Here is a 13,989-nt window from a genome sequence, read left to right on the forward strand (position 1 = left end):
ATGTGTATAATCAGGGTTTTTTTTATTAAACTAGGATAAAAATAAAATTTTTTGGGTTTTTTACTTTTCTAAAATTTATGTTTTTTTTTATAATTTTTTTAAAGGGTTTTTTTTACCAAAATGATTCTTAAAATTCTTAATTTCAAAAAGTTCTCTTAGTATCGTCACACTATGTGTGTGTGAGAGAGAGAAAGTGAGTATCATTACAAAACTGTTGATACCAACCATATATACATATAAAATGAAGAGTTTCCTATTTCTCTATTTTTTTAAGTTCTCTTTTGAGCATGCCTCTATATATATCGATTAACAAGTATAAACAATAGATGAGGTGAGACCGATCTGATGTGAGTTTGAACAACTACTGATGATCCAAACTCGAGTTTTTACCAAATCTTAAAATGAGTCTAGCTTAAGCTCTCTATGTTAAACGAGTATATCTCTAATTTTTGCGAGCTCCTTTTTTTATTGCATGATGCACTCCCTGAAAATCATCTGTGCACATGGAAACCAGATACTCTACCAACTGACTACAACCCTTCGTCTTTGTAATACATACTCTATTATTTGTTAGATGGTCTAGAACTCTAGATGGTATAAATAAGTCATTTTTCAACTGTACATTTTTGTTATGGAACATTTATTAGGACTTAGGAGCATATATATCATTTTCTGTGTGTACACATAAGTTATTTTCTATAAATATATATCATCTTAGACTCGAAAGGCTTACAAGAGATACCAAAGGAGTTTTCCAAAACCATGATAAGATATTTTGTTTTCGTTCTCATCATTCATTCGTTTTTGATACTTCAATCACATTCAAAATCTATTATCAAGAAACTTCCTGGATATTCCGGTGATCTTCCTTTCAAGTTTGAAACTGGGTAAACATCATATTTGTATTTTATTCCTTGTTTTTTGAACGACAATATTGAACTGAACTAAAACACTCTTTCCAATAGATTTTATACTTATTTTTCCTAGCTAAAAAAATACCAAGAAAATGATAAATAAACATCATCAAATAACAACTCTATCTTTAGACGATTCTTCGCTCAAGAAAACCGTGTTATATATTCTGAAGTTTCCAAATAGCCTATCACATAGCAAAAATAATCGTGTAATATAAGATTTAGTTGTTTTGCTAATATGTGTATGCATATACATATACATACACACACGTATATGTTTATAGGGCTAACCTTTTGATATATGACATATGTGTGCATATATTCTTCTAATTGAACCGTATTTTGTATGGAAGTTATATGGGAATAGGAGAGAAGGAGAGCTTCAATTCTCATACTATTTTATTGAGTCAACGAGAAATCCAAAAGAAGACCCGCTTATATATTATATTTCGGGCGGTCCTGGGGCTTCTGGCTTACTTTCCTTCATGGATGAATAGGTATGCTCGATCATCTGCCATTTTCATAATATCATCCTTTATAAAGTTACTGCTAATCACTATTCACTAAACATAGACGAAATATATAAATGAACACTTGTCAAGCACATAAGTAATCTTGCAGGTCATTTGTGCGTTTGCATCAGACTTCATTCAACTTAAACTAGCAAAATTGTGACCAACGGTGTTTACATATATTTATTTTATCCCTCATATTACGGTGTTGTTTTACATTATTCGTTTATTATATTTATATATTTTTTAGATTTTAATTTTTGTAAGAAAATTAATAATATACTTATGATTTGATGATTAAAGAGTTTCACAAATAAATGAGATGTTATAACCCGGTTTAAAAGCTATTTGGGTTTGGTGAGACTCATGACCCGCTTATTTTTTTTAACTATAAAATTGTTTCTTAATTATAAATAATATATTTTTTTTAAAATAAAAAAATCGGATACTAATTTTTAGTATATCCCTATTTAATAAGTTTTTTATATCAAATATTTGATGAAAATAATTTTTAATTTAATGAGATGTTATAACACGTTTACCTTTTAAGGGCTATTTGGGTTTGATGAGACCCATACCCGTGAATTTGAGTCAAATGCATGAGTAACCTCTATTTACAAATTAAAAAATATGATAGCTTGAAAAAAATGTAAAGAGATTTCGTTTATATATATTTAAGATATGCAAATAGTCATCCTACTTGTGCTTTTTCTACTTTCATATATGTAATTAGGATATAATACATATGAAATAAAGTGATTGTTTCATAGCAGTTCTCACGGTTCCTTCAGTCAAGATGGTTCTAAGAAGATCATTTCCCTATATATGCATAATTATATTAAAGACAGTGTCTGTGTGATATACGGCGGTACAACACAATAACACAAACATTGACAGTTTTAAAGGTTTAATAAAAGTTTATATAAAAATAAAAACTAATCTGTGACTTTAACAAACAAGAAATTCATTGTTTACACAATTAGATTTTAATGAAATTTCGTTATTAATTGTTGTAGTAACTACAAAACTAAAGTTGTATTTTAATTAATTTATGGTATTTTAAAGATGATTTTTACTGCGCATGACACGTTTGATTAACTCATTATTAAGAAAATAAAAATATTTTAAAATAATATGAGTGTTTATAGTTGTTTAATATGTAAATAGCTTAAAACTTAAAAGAGTAGGTGTTATGTGGAACTTTAAATTACTTAATAAAATTATTCACTCTCAAGGGACATACACAATGATCCATGAAAGAGTTGTACATTGTAATTCATAACTCGATCTTGAATAAATTTACATTGAAATGTCAGCAGTATGTTTGATATAATTGTAAATTAACATGCAATTACGAAAGACGTATACAACTAAACGAGGCTACTGGTTCATAACTTCATATACATGAGTAGAGGTAAGGGGCAAAAGTGTAAAATACTCTTTCAGTAACTAAACATTGTTAAATTTGCCCTTTTAGTAAACAAGATGTGCGTCATGGCATAAAAGACAAATTTGCCCTAAAAAAATATAATTACTTAAAATTTTAAATTGTAGCTAACTGTTTTGTTGTATGTAGGCCCACTTAGCTTAAATAAGGACAATCTCACGTTAGCATTGAATCCAAACGCTTGGACACAGGTTCACATTATTTTTCATTAATTCAGTTATCAAGTAAATGTAATGTTTATTTAATCTGTTGGGCAAATGGTTTCATGTAATTTTATAGATGGCTAGTATCATATTCGTGGATATGCCTGCTGGTACCGGCTTTTCCTACGCAGAAACCGAAGAGGGGTGGATTAGCAGTGATACTATTCTAGCTTCCCAAGCTACCGAGTTTATTAAAAAGGTTTTAGTGATCTCCATAACTCAGTTTAGGGTCAAACCCAACAAAAACCTAAGTTTATGTTTTATAAAAATGTTTGTTTTGGTTTTTCTTGGGTTCGGATATGGGTTAGTTTTCGCTTTTACGTTTGGTTTTAAAATATTTGTGGCAGAAAAAATTATCCAGAAAATATAAAATTTGTTACGTGAAACTTTTGGTCCAAAATAAAAAATTTGGAACGGACATCTATCAACAAATATTTAAACAAGTTCGTAGTTCGACTTTATAGCACATAAGATATTTGAGAGATTTAGAAACTTAATTCTCAACTCATTCATAAACTTAACGCCAATTTAATAATTAAAGGCGTATGTAAACATACGGAAATAATAATAACGTTGAAACAAAGTATACCATCCATTAAATCATTACCGAAGTAAACAAACGAAAGAAAATTAAGAAACAAGTGACATGGAAACGTGGGTTGTACCGTGGTGGTTGCCGGCATGGATAACAATAGGGCGAGTTCGAGACAAGTTTAGGTAATCTTAATCTCATTCCCAGTTATAAATACATATTCCACACATGGCTCAAAACATGTTGGTATATATCAGGTTTATTATTGGATAAGGTATTGGGTATACCAACAAGTTTTGGGTATCTTATCAGGTTTATTATATGGTATATATCTAAAATAATTTATTTTATATAAATCAAGTATATTATATAGCATAAATACTTAAAATAAATTGGGTTTGTAGAAACTAAGAATATAATCAAATAATCGGGTTGGGTAAGTGATTATATTACCAAATCCAATACCCATCCCATACTCGTGAAAATTTCAAAAGTATTACTTGGTCTCATACCAGCTTACCCGATCATATACTCGGCTAAGATGTTTCGATTATTTCAATCTTGTTTGGCTTTAATCGCCATCCTAAGTCAAGAGTAAGCATAAGTTGGTTTTAGAATATAGTTTGGTTTTGGAACAAAGCATAACCATAGATGAACAGCTTGCTGTTAGTTGGGGTCGGTTATTTCATTTTGTCAGGTTTTTTTTTGTTATTGTTAATCGGTTTTCAACTCACCATAAGAGAGAATTCAAAAATATTTACAAATTGTCTAGTCATCCAACACACTAAAAAAACAAAAAAAAACTTATATAAAATTTTCTCAGACGCTTCATTTCATTTTAGAAACACAATTTTAAATAGTAATTTCATTTTATAATTATTTTTGACGATCATTTTGTATATTGTAATAATCAAATTTAATTATTAATGCTATACATAACTAGTTTTTATCCCTCCGTGTTATCGGGTTATTTTACATTATTCATTTATAATATTTATATATTTTTTAGATTTTAATTTTATTTATTTTAAAGAAGTTAATAATATACTTAAGATTTTATGATTAAAGAGTTTCAAAATAAATAAGATGTTATAACCCGGTTTATAATCTATTTGGGTTTGGTAAGACCCATGACCCGCTTATATTTTTTACATAAAAAATCGAATATTATTTTTTAGTATATCCATATTTTATTGGATTTTCATATCAAATATTTGGTGATATTAATTTTGAATTTAATGAGATGTTATAACCCGTTTAAGGACTATCTGGGTTTGGTGATACCCATACCAGTGAATTCGGGTCAAATGCGTGAGAAACCTCCATTTACAAATAAAGCAATCTGGTAGCTTGAGAGAATGTAGGAGCAACCAAAGAGCTTTAAAAAGTTTCATTTAATATATTTAAGATATTATACAAATAGCTTTTAAACTCGAGTACATGAAATGATAAAAATAAATAATATTCGTTATTTGAAATAAAGGAACAACATTTATAGGTAAAAAAGAAATAAAATATCTATATATGTACTATATATAATATAGAAGTCATGGGCAAATTAAGACGGTTGATTTTAAGGAATTTACAAGTTTTCTAGCACAACACATTGTACAACATAAAATGAGGACAAAGTGGTCATTCAAACATTAAATCTCACCAGTCTCATTTTTCTCTAAAATAGTTACAAGATTGCCCCTTTAAATTTAATTAAATTTTACAAATTTAAGGAATAGTTATAACTTTGATCTTTTATCTTTTAACAATCTATTCTTCATAATTCCATTTTTAACCTAAATACCTCCACGATTTTTAAACGGTTATAATTTTTTCACGCGTTAATATTATTTTTTTTAAATTGCATAATAAAAATGAGGATTTAATTCTCTTTAATTTGAGTATGATATTGTCATAGTTTCTATTCAGTTTAAAAAATAAAATTTTGCATATAGCCGTTTGCCGTCCGGTTTTGATAGTCTTAAATTAAACTATGAGCCAAGCCATTATTAACGGATTTTGGTCACCAAAAATTGAAACTAAACCGTTGAAAATTACCCAACATAATTAAACCATTAACAATGATTAGGTTTTGTTTCGTTTGTACTTAATGAGTTTAAAATAAGAACTATGAATCTATCTATACCAATAAATGGTTTCACGGTTACAAACGAAACAACGAGCATCCATAAATCTATAATGTGATTACAAAAGTCCATATTTCCCGCTGCATCGCGCGGGCACCCATCTAATATAGTACAAAGTACAAACAACAAAGGTGTAGAATCTCAAACTTAGGGGCTGTTTGTTTACATCTGAATGGAACCATTCAGATGAAAACATCTAATTCATTCAGACTTCAGACTGTTTGGTTTTAGACAGAAAAGAATCTGAATAGTTAAAACTGAGTCTGAATCATTCAGACTAATGTTGTTGCTGAATGAGACTGATGCTTATTTAGAACCGGCTCATTCAAATCTGAATGAACCAAACAGTCCCTTATAAATTTGAGAAAATATTTTTACATATAACAAGTATTTTCATCATCATCAAATATTAGTAATCTTAGACTACGTCTGTTAGTTACCATAAATAATGCAACATATGATGTCAATGGGAAAAAACTGGAAAATCGAATGAACAAACCAACCCTAAAAAAAGATTTTTTTTAACTATTTTCTACTTGTTTAACTTTCAATATTTTAATTGTATAATCTTCAAATAATATTTTACTTTAATTTCATAATATTTTATAACCTAATTGCTAAAGTAGTTTTGATCCGTAAATAGCTACGAGCCTACGATGAATGAGATATGAGAGAATATTATGAGAGAAAATTGATTATTTTATAACACGATTATCAAAATGTTTTTGACTAACGACCCATAGATAACTATGATAAACGAGATAGCAGATTTAAATACTAGGAGGATAAAATTATGCTATAATTGAATGTGGTCTAGACACATAATTCTCAATAATTTTATTTATTAAAAGGAGTAAGATTAAGAATAAAAAACATTAGTTGACTGAAACCGATCAAATTCACGTCAAGTTACCGTCTCAATGCTCAGAAACAATGCATGAGTTTTACCACCACACGGTTTTTACTGACCGAATAAATGTCGTTCTACATATTTTAATTTTATATATACTAGTATTTTTATACGTTAATTTGATGAATTTCCTTTTTAGGTTTTAACGCTCTGGATTTATCAACGTAGTTTATATTGTAATGAACAAAATTGAAATTGCCAGAATTTGCGTCTACTCACTGTTATAACGTTCAGGTTTTATCAACGCCCGAGTTTTACCGACTTAATAAATATGTTTATGTTTTATAATACGTTATACGAGTGCCGCTAGCTTTTTTATTTTAAATATGTTAGTTTGATGAATTTATTTTTTAGATTCAGTTTCGTTATCGTAACAAACATAGCTAATACCGACCGAATTCGCGTTAACTCAGCAACATGCAGTAAAAACCAACCGTTTTTGCCGCACAACACGCAGGTAAATTACTAGGTATATAGTATTGGATTGCCAGATTTGGTTATATATATTTTAATAAGTTTAAATAATTTAAAATGAAAAAAGTTGTAAATTTTTTTGAAATACATGAAGATTTTAATCTTTTAAATATAGCTTTTATACATTTATAATGTTTTATATATGTTCATTAAGAGTTTTTATAACGTTAAAACTTACATAATATGAGTTTATTTCTAAAGTGAATTTGAATAAAATACGATTTAAGAAAAAGCCAAAAAGATTGAGGGCCAAAAAGTTAATGTCCAACCCCCCCCCCCCCCCCCCCCCCCCCCCCCCCCCGAAAAAACATCCTTGAAAACAAAATTGGGAAAAAAAGATTTATTTAATTGTGGTCCATATGCATTTTTGCAATGACAATTGGTTTTGTAATGGAAAGTTTGTGTTCACTCGTCACCAACACTTACGCAAGCATTAGTTATAATATTAGTTAACCACATCCAGTTAATTATTACCGTTAAATAAGAGCCGGTATTTGTGTCTTTTTTACTTGGTGTATAAGATGTCAAGACGGTGATTCTATGGAGACAAAACAGTACACCAACATATATCTATTGTTATTCTAATGCATGACAACTCGATGTCCAACGTACTATTCCTTCATCAACTTTCCAGTTTTCACATACATAAATCATCTTGTTTCGGATATGAGTTTTCAGGGACATACATCATCTCGCTTCGTTTAAGTTTTCAATGACGTGATTGAAGTTCATGGCAACCATAGTAATTAAAGAGAAAATATTCAATGAACAATTGAATTGAAATCAATCAGAAGAACATGCATGGTCGATCTTGTCTCTTGTGTCTTTAGTTACAGTAATAATGATAATAAACACTATGTTTGACCAATCGAATCAAGCAGACCGGGGGATCCAGTGTTGAGCCAGTGGAGCGTAGGCACCCACTCAAATATCTAGTTTATGTTGCAAATTCTAATATATTAAGCAAAATGACCCATGTGTCCCTTTCTTATATATTTTTTGCAATGCCCCAAACTTAACCTTTTGAGCTCAACTTTCCAAATCTAAATTTATTTTATTTTGAAAAATAACAATTAAACCTAAATTGCTTAATTGTCTAACCTTATCATAAATTGAAAATTTGGATTAATCTACAAGTTATACAGGAGTGAGAGATGAAAAGGTTTTCACATCACGTATATGTTGTTGTTCATATGTTTTTTGGGTGATTTCGGATTCTTGTTTTTATTTTGGTATGAGATACGCTTATCATTTACATTTTTTTATTTTGATTTCTGTTGGTTTCATTTTGATTTGATTGTTGTTTCTTGAAATTTAAAAGGCATGAGATTTTTGTTGTCATTTGAGAAACAGTGATTTGGGTTTTATTTCTAAAAAATTCTAGCTAATTTAGAGTCTAATATGACTGTTATAATAACTAGACCAAAATATGAATTTATTTAAAGTATTATTTTTAATGATTAATAATTCTACAATAAATGATGAAAAAAACACTTGCAGATGTTATGTATGAGGCTATAATTGATCGTTTTCAAAACATAAAATCACGTAAAGGTCAATTGTAATATGTATTTTCTTTATTATGTTTAATGATTTTTGTTGCTTAAATTTATATATATAGTTTATTTAATGTAACTTTTTAACTCACCCCATGTTGGTTTGACCCGATCCATCTTTTTGTGACCCGTTTCATTAATTTAACCAAACCTGTTCTCGGTTAATTTGACACCCACTGGCTAAAATTCCCTGATCCGCCAATCAGCTTAAAAATGTACAAGACTAATAGAGTCTCAGAGGATCTTACTATGGTTGCAAGTTGCAAGACATTAGAGTAGAGTATTTTGCCGGAAGGTTGTAGGTAGGTCACACTTGATGAGCTTTAAACTCTGAAATAGTGGTGGAGACTATTCTTCAAAGGGTTGAGGAAGAAGATAGGTCGAAGATGGTGGGATCAAAGAGTGGGAAAAAAGGTTAAACTATTAAATTTATGTGAAAGAATACCAAAAGGCCCTTCAACTACAATGAAAAGACGGGTTTACCCTTCATTTAACGACGAAAATTAATTAACATAGTTAGTGATTTGACAATACTGACAACAATTGGGAAACCTCAAGAGTCCAAGTGCCAAAAAAACACTTTTTGGATGAAAGTCGTAAAAGTGGCTATGGAGTCCAAGAATGACCCTAGCAACCATTCTAATCGGGTTTCAAGACCTACATATTTTTTGAGATGTTTATATAATTATATTACACTCTTTTGGATGGTTATACCCATTTTGTGTTTTGTCTAATGAACAGTTTTTGAGCAATCATCCTACGTTTTTGCGGAATCCATTATACATATCAGGAATTTCTTATGTAGGCCTTATCGTTCCCAGAGTTGCATTAGATTTATATGAAGGTAATTATGGCATGTAATATTATTTGCTTTATTTCATTGATGCATGGTACATGAAGTTTGTTCTTAATTTTACAGGTAATGAGCGTGGAGATCAACCGCAATTCAACATTCAAGTAAATCATTAAACCTTCTAAACTTTAATTTATTTCAAGAGTTCAACATTGTCTGTTTAATGTGTTAGAACAAATGATTTACAAAGATTATTTATTTATAATAAGCTATAAATGTTTAATTTGCAGACTTTTGTTATAAAACATGCAGGGCTACACTATTTGCAGTCCTCTAACCGATAAGTTCAAGGATTTCAATTCAAGACTTGAATATGCTCATCGTGTAGGACTAATATCGGATGAAATTCATAAGGTGAATAGGTGATATAACTACTTTAGTAAATAGTAAAGTATGAAAAGACCAAGTCAGACCACTAAGTATAATGCATAACAATTGTATTTGCAGTCAGCCATAGAAAATTGTCATGGTAATTATGTAAATACCAATTCTGCCAATACGATATGCGCAAACAGTCTGCAAAGATATGAAGAGGTGAGCTTATGAATACAAGTATCAAAACATACAAAACTGGTGTACATGATATAATGCTAGATGCTTTAACTTGCAGTGCACACGCCGTATTAATGTCGAAAACATTTTGGATCCTTTCTGCGACGAAAACGATCCCACGCTAGATTGTGAAGTAACACATCTCTCTCTCATCTTATTATTTTTTTTCCTGTTCTTTAATTTTTGTTAATTAAAGGCTAAAATCTAGTTGGCATAGTTAAAGTGTTCATATAACACCAAATGTGGTGTTTAGCGTTAATGTATTAAGAGTTTTTGTTCATCTAGCTATTTCACACGTGAAATACATAAATTTTAGTTCTGAAAGATTAGCTAGCTACCGAGTCTACGATTAGCTGTCTAGGTAACTCGTTTAGTTGTAGGCATATAATATATTGATGCATATTTAGTAACCCGGTTTTGAACTTTCCGAAGTCCAACTGCTTTGATTACAAATAATAAAACAGGAGTTCGAAGGTGTGAAAAATAGTAATGTGTGATTTATGTTTTCGCTCAAAAAGGGTTGTCATAGACACATTTCCTTACATAAAGTTTATTTATAATTCGGGTTTTTGTGCATTTACAAATATAACAAAACTAAAGCTTTCATTTAATTAATTTCAGAGAGATTACAGGAAGGCCCTAAATAAATGGGCGAACATCGACGCTGTACAACAAGCTCTCAACATTCGCCAAGTACGTAATCATATTTATTTGAACTATTATTGTATCTAATTCAATAATATATAATTTTATCAGGGAAAGGTTGAAAAATGGGAGGTGATCAACTATACCTTACATTACCAACAAGATAAGAATGACACAATCTTTTACTCTTATGACATTTTTAGTAGCATCTCCTATCATAAGAAACTTTCTAGTAAAAGCTGTCTAGTTTTGATCTATAGGTAATTTAACAAAACCGGCCTCTTACCCAAAAGATAATTATCATATTATATATTTGGCTATAATATGTGTGCATAAAATTGTTTTTTTCTTATAAATTGACAGTGGTGATCATGATTTAACATTTCCATATGTTGGTGTTGAGCAATGGATAACTTCTCTAAATCTGGATGTTGAGGTTCCATGGAAACCGTTCTATGTTGACGATCAAGTTGGAGGGTGAGATTGTGTTCCATTCACTAAAGAACACTGAGTTTAGAACTTGTTTTAGATTGATATTATTCTTCAATTTTTCTTATGCAGGTATGAAACAAAATATGCAAAAAACAATTATTCATTGACATTTGTTACTGTTAAGGTGAGAAACAATCATCACTTTCTCCTACTGAATTTAGTTTATTATATTTTATATTATTAAAATCATATAAATGAGCCTAAACAATTATCGTATGAGAAAATGAACTCATATTATGTAGCACTTTCTAAAACCTTGTATATGTATGATGCACATTTATATATACATGTTCTAATGCATTTGGATGTTTAAAGGGAGCAGGACATTCAATTGCAGTTTACAAGCCTAAAGAAGCTTGGGTATTGGCACAGAGGTGGTTTATGTCACAAACTTATTCAAGCGATTCTTAGGGGAGAAAAAGCTGATCGAAGCAGTATAAAACTGAATAAAATGGCAATATATGTGTGTGTGTGCGCCTATCTACTTTGCAAAAATTTATCTAATATAAAGTTGCAATTCAAAGAGAACTATGTGTGACTGAATAAGATTACAGTTGTGATTAAATAATTTTTTGGGACGGAAATATGATAACCAACAAGAATGGTGTTCAATCTTGAACGAGGGACCATGCTTGTTTATGTTTGGAAAATTTTCTGTTTATCTAACTTGATATAAATGTTATAATACACTTGGTACAAGAAGGTAGAATGTACAAAAAGGTAACATAGGACAACATAACAAGAACATACAAAAGAACTAATTTGGCTGAAACGACGTGTTTCAAGATTAACAAATGTGCCTCTCTGCAAGCGTACAAGAACCAGATAAAAGATTGTACTATGGGAAATGAAGTTATAGAATAACACCAAGGTTTACCTCATTGAAGGGTTCATTGTTAGATTAATCCCTCCCATGTAAAGTATAGGCTTGGTTATGTTAAGGTGTCAAACTATTTTGAAAGTTAGTATTAATTTATTAATTATAAAACTAAAAGGGCTGAATGCACACATCAAACCTGTTAATACAGTATGATGTCTTTTAGGGCTCAGGATTGAACCGATGTTTATTGAATCCGTGTGTTTCTTCACAATGTATATATAGGGTGCGATATAATTGAAATCAAGTACATGCAATTCAATATGTTACTTAGTTTGTTAATTTCATCGTATTCTTAATTCCTGGAAAAGAATGGCATGCATCATTGCTCTTTGTTCATTTGGAATTTGAACCCACAGCCTATGATCATCTACTCTTGTTCTTTTGTTACTGTAATCTATTCTAGAATTGCATCTGCAAGTGGCCTTGATTATGGAATTATCAACTATATGTATAAACATTCAGAGAACAGAACTGTTCAATTGTGCTTGGATCCATCACACGGTGAATCGCACAAGGCGATCTTTTCTATGTTACACAGAAGATTTCGTGTCTAGATATGCATCTAACGAATTCACTCAATTCTGTTAACTGATAGAGGATCAGGATAATTCACATCTATTGAATTCACTTAATTATGTAAAGATATCGGTATGGTTAGATAGCTTAGAAGTAGAACACCTTATTTACCACAAAAGAATGGTATATGATTGGTTGTAGAAACAGAACCATGTTGTCTACGACTCTACTACTTGTAGCATTATGAAGGATATGTCTATACCTCAAATAGTTTGGGAGAAGCTATAAAAGACATACCATTTGTGTGCTAAATAGAATCCTAGAATCCCATCTAAAACACTAATTAATGCTACACCTTTTGAAGCATTAAAAGGTAGATAACCCGACCGAAGCCACTTGAGAGTCTTTGGTTGTGTAGCATATGCTAAGGTACTATCAAATCATCTAACTATACTTGATGATGTAAGTGTTCAAATTAAATGGTATAATTAGGAGTTGAGTTGAGTTGAGGATGGATCAAAAGCACAGACTTTTTGATCATACAACTAAACAAATTTTGCATAAGTGGAGATGTCAAAACTTGTTTTGTTATCTCATCAGTTACTAAACCCACCGGCATATTTCATCATTTAGAAACCCTTTAGGTTCACCTGAAAATAAATAATTAAGGAAATTGTAAGTCATGGAAGTGGAAAACGTAAGATTATGCATGTGTTTTATATTTACTCTTATACCATCCATTTCTATCATGAGTATTTTTTTTATTCTAGAAAAGCATCATATCATACTTACATGCTTACATGCTTATTCGATTGAAAATAAAGTGCAACTCATTGTAGAAGGAAAAGATCTCAAGCTACTTGAGTATTTGACCAATTTTATCCACCGAACGCCTTGGATGCAAGTTTGCTTGTGGACAAGTAAATGTTCAAGTGTGGATTTATTTGATGTGTCATCAATTATACATCTTTTGCATGCACATTTTATATCATTTTTATAGTCTTTTAATCATTATTGTAGAAAAAATACAATCTAAATCGTTTCTAACTGATAAATACAAGTTTTAGACCCTTAAGAATGAAAAGAAGTGAAAAACATACACATGATGGACAAGAAAGATTTTGCTAAAGTCAAAGTTCACCCTAAAGTCAAGCAAGGGCATTCCTGTCTAACTGTCTAAGCAAGGCATGCTAAGGCAAAAGTAAAAAAAAATATCCTCCGTGGCAATGTCGTAAAACTATGTAGTCACTAGTCGGGTTGTAGGGTGTAGACTATTGATTAATCGGGATTAATTGGATCGGACTTTAATGTATAAATTTTAGTTTTATATTTTATATATACACACACACATTTTTGTAAGTA

At 30.3% G+C, this 13,989-nt stretch overlaps 1 pseudogene across 1 annotated transcript; it reads left to right on the forward strand.

Moving 5' to 3' along the window:
* The first annotated feature begins 693 nt into the window (after positions 1-693).
* Positions 694-11,806, forward strand: LOC143636981 (serine carboxypeptidase-like 13; annotated as a pseudogene). The gene is made up of 14 exons (XR_013154349.1): positions 694-887; positions 1,268-1,411; positions 2,981-3,064; positions 3,153-3,275; positions 9,431-9,533; positions 9,609-9,646; positions 9,795-9,896; positions 9,990-10,076; positions 10,153-10,227; positions 10,716-10,787; positions 10,851-10,999; positions 11,103-11,216; positions 11,301-11,355; positions 11,547-11,806. The product of XR_013154349.1 is annotated as a serine carboxypeptidase-like 13 (transcript).
* Positions 11,807-13,989: the final 2,183 nt, after the last annotated feature.

The sequence above is a fragment of the Bidens hawaiensis genome, unplaced genomic scaffold (genome assembly GCF_021521415.1).
Source record: "Bidens hawaiensis isolate Kalapana, Puna unplaced genomic scaffold, B.hawaiensis_p1.1 tig00008096_1, whole genome shotgun sequence".
In the NCBI taxonomy this organism is placed as follows: Eukaryota; Viridiplantae; Streptophyta; class Magnoliopsida; order Asterales; family Asteraceae; genus Bidens; species Bidens hawaiensis.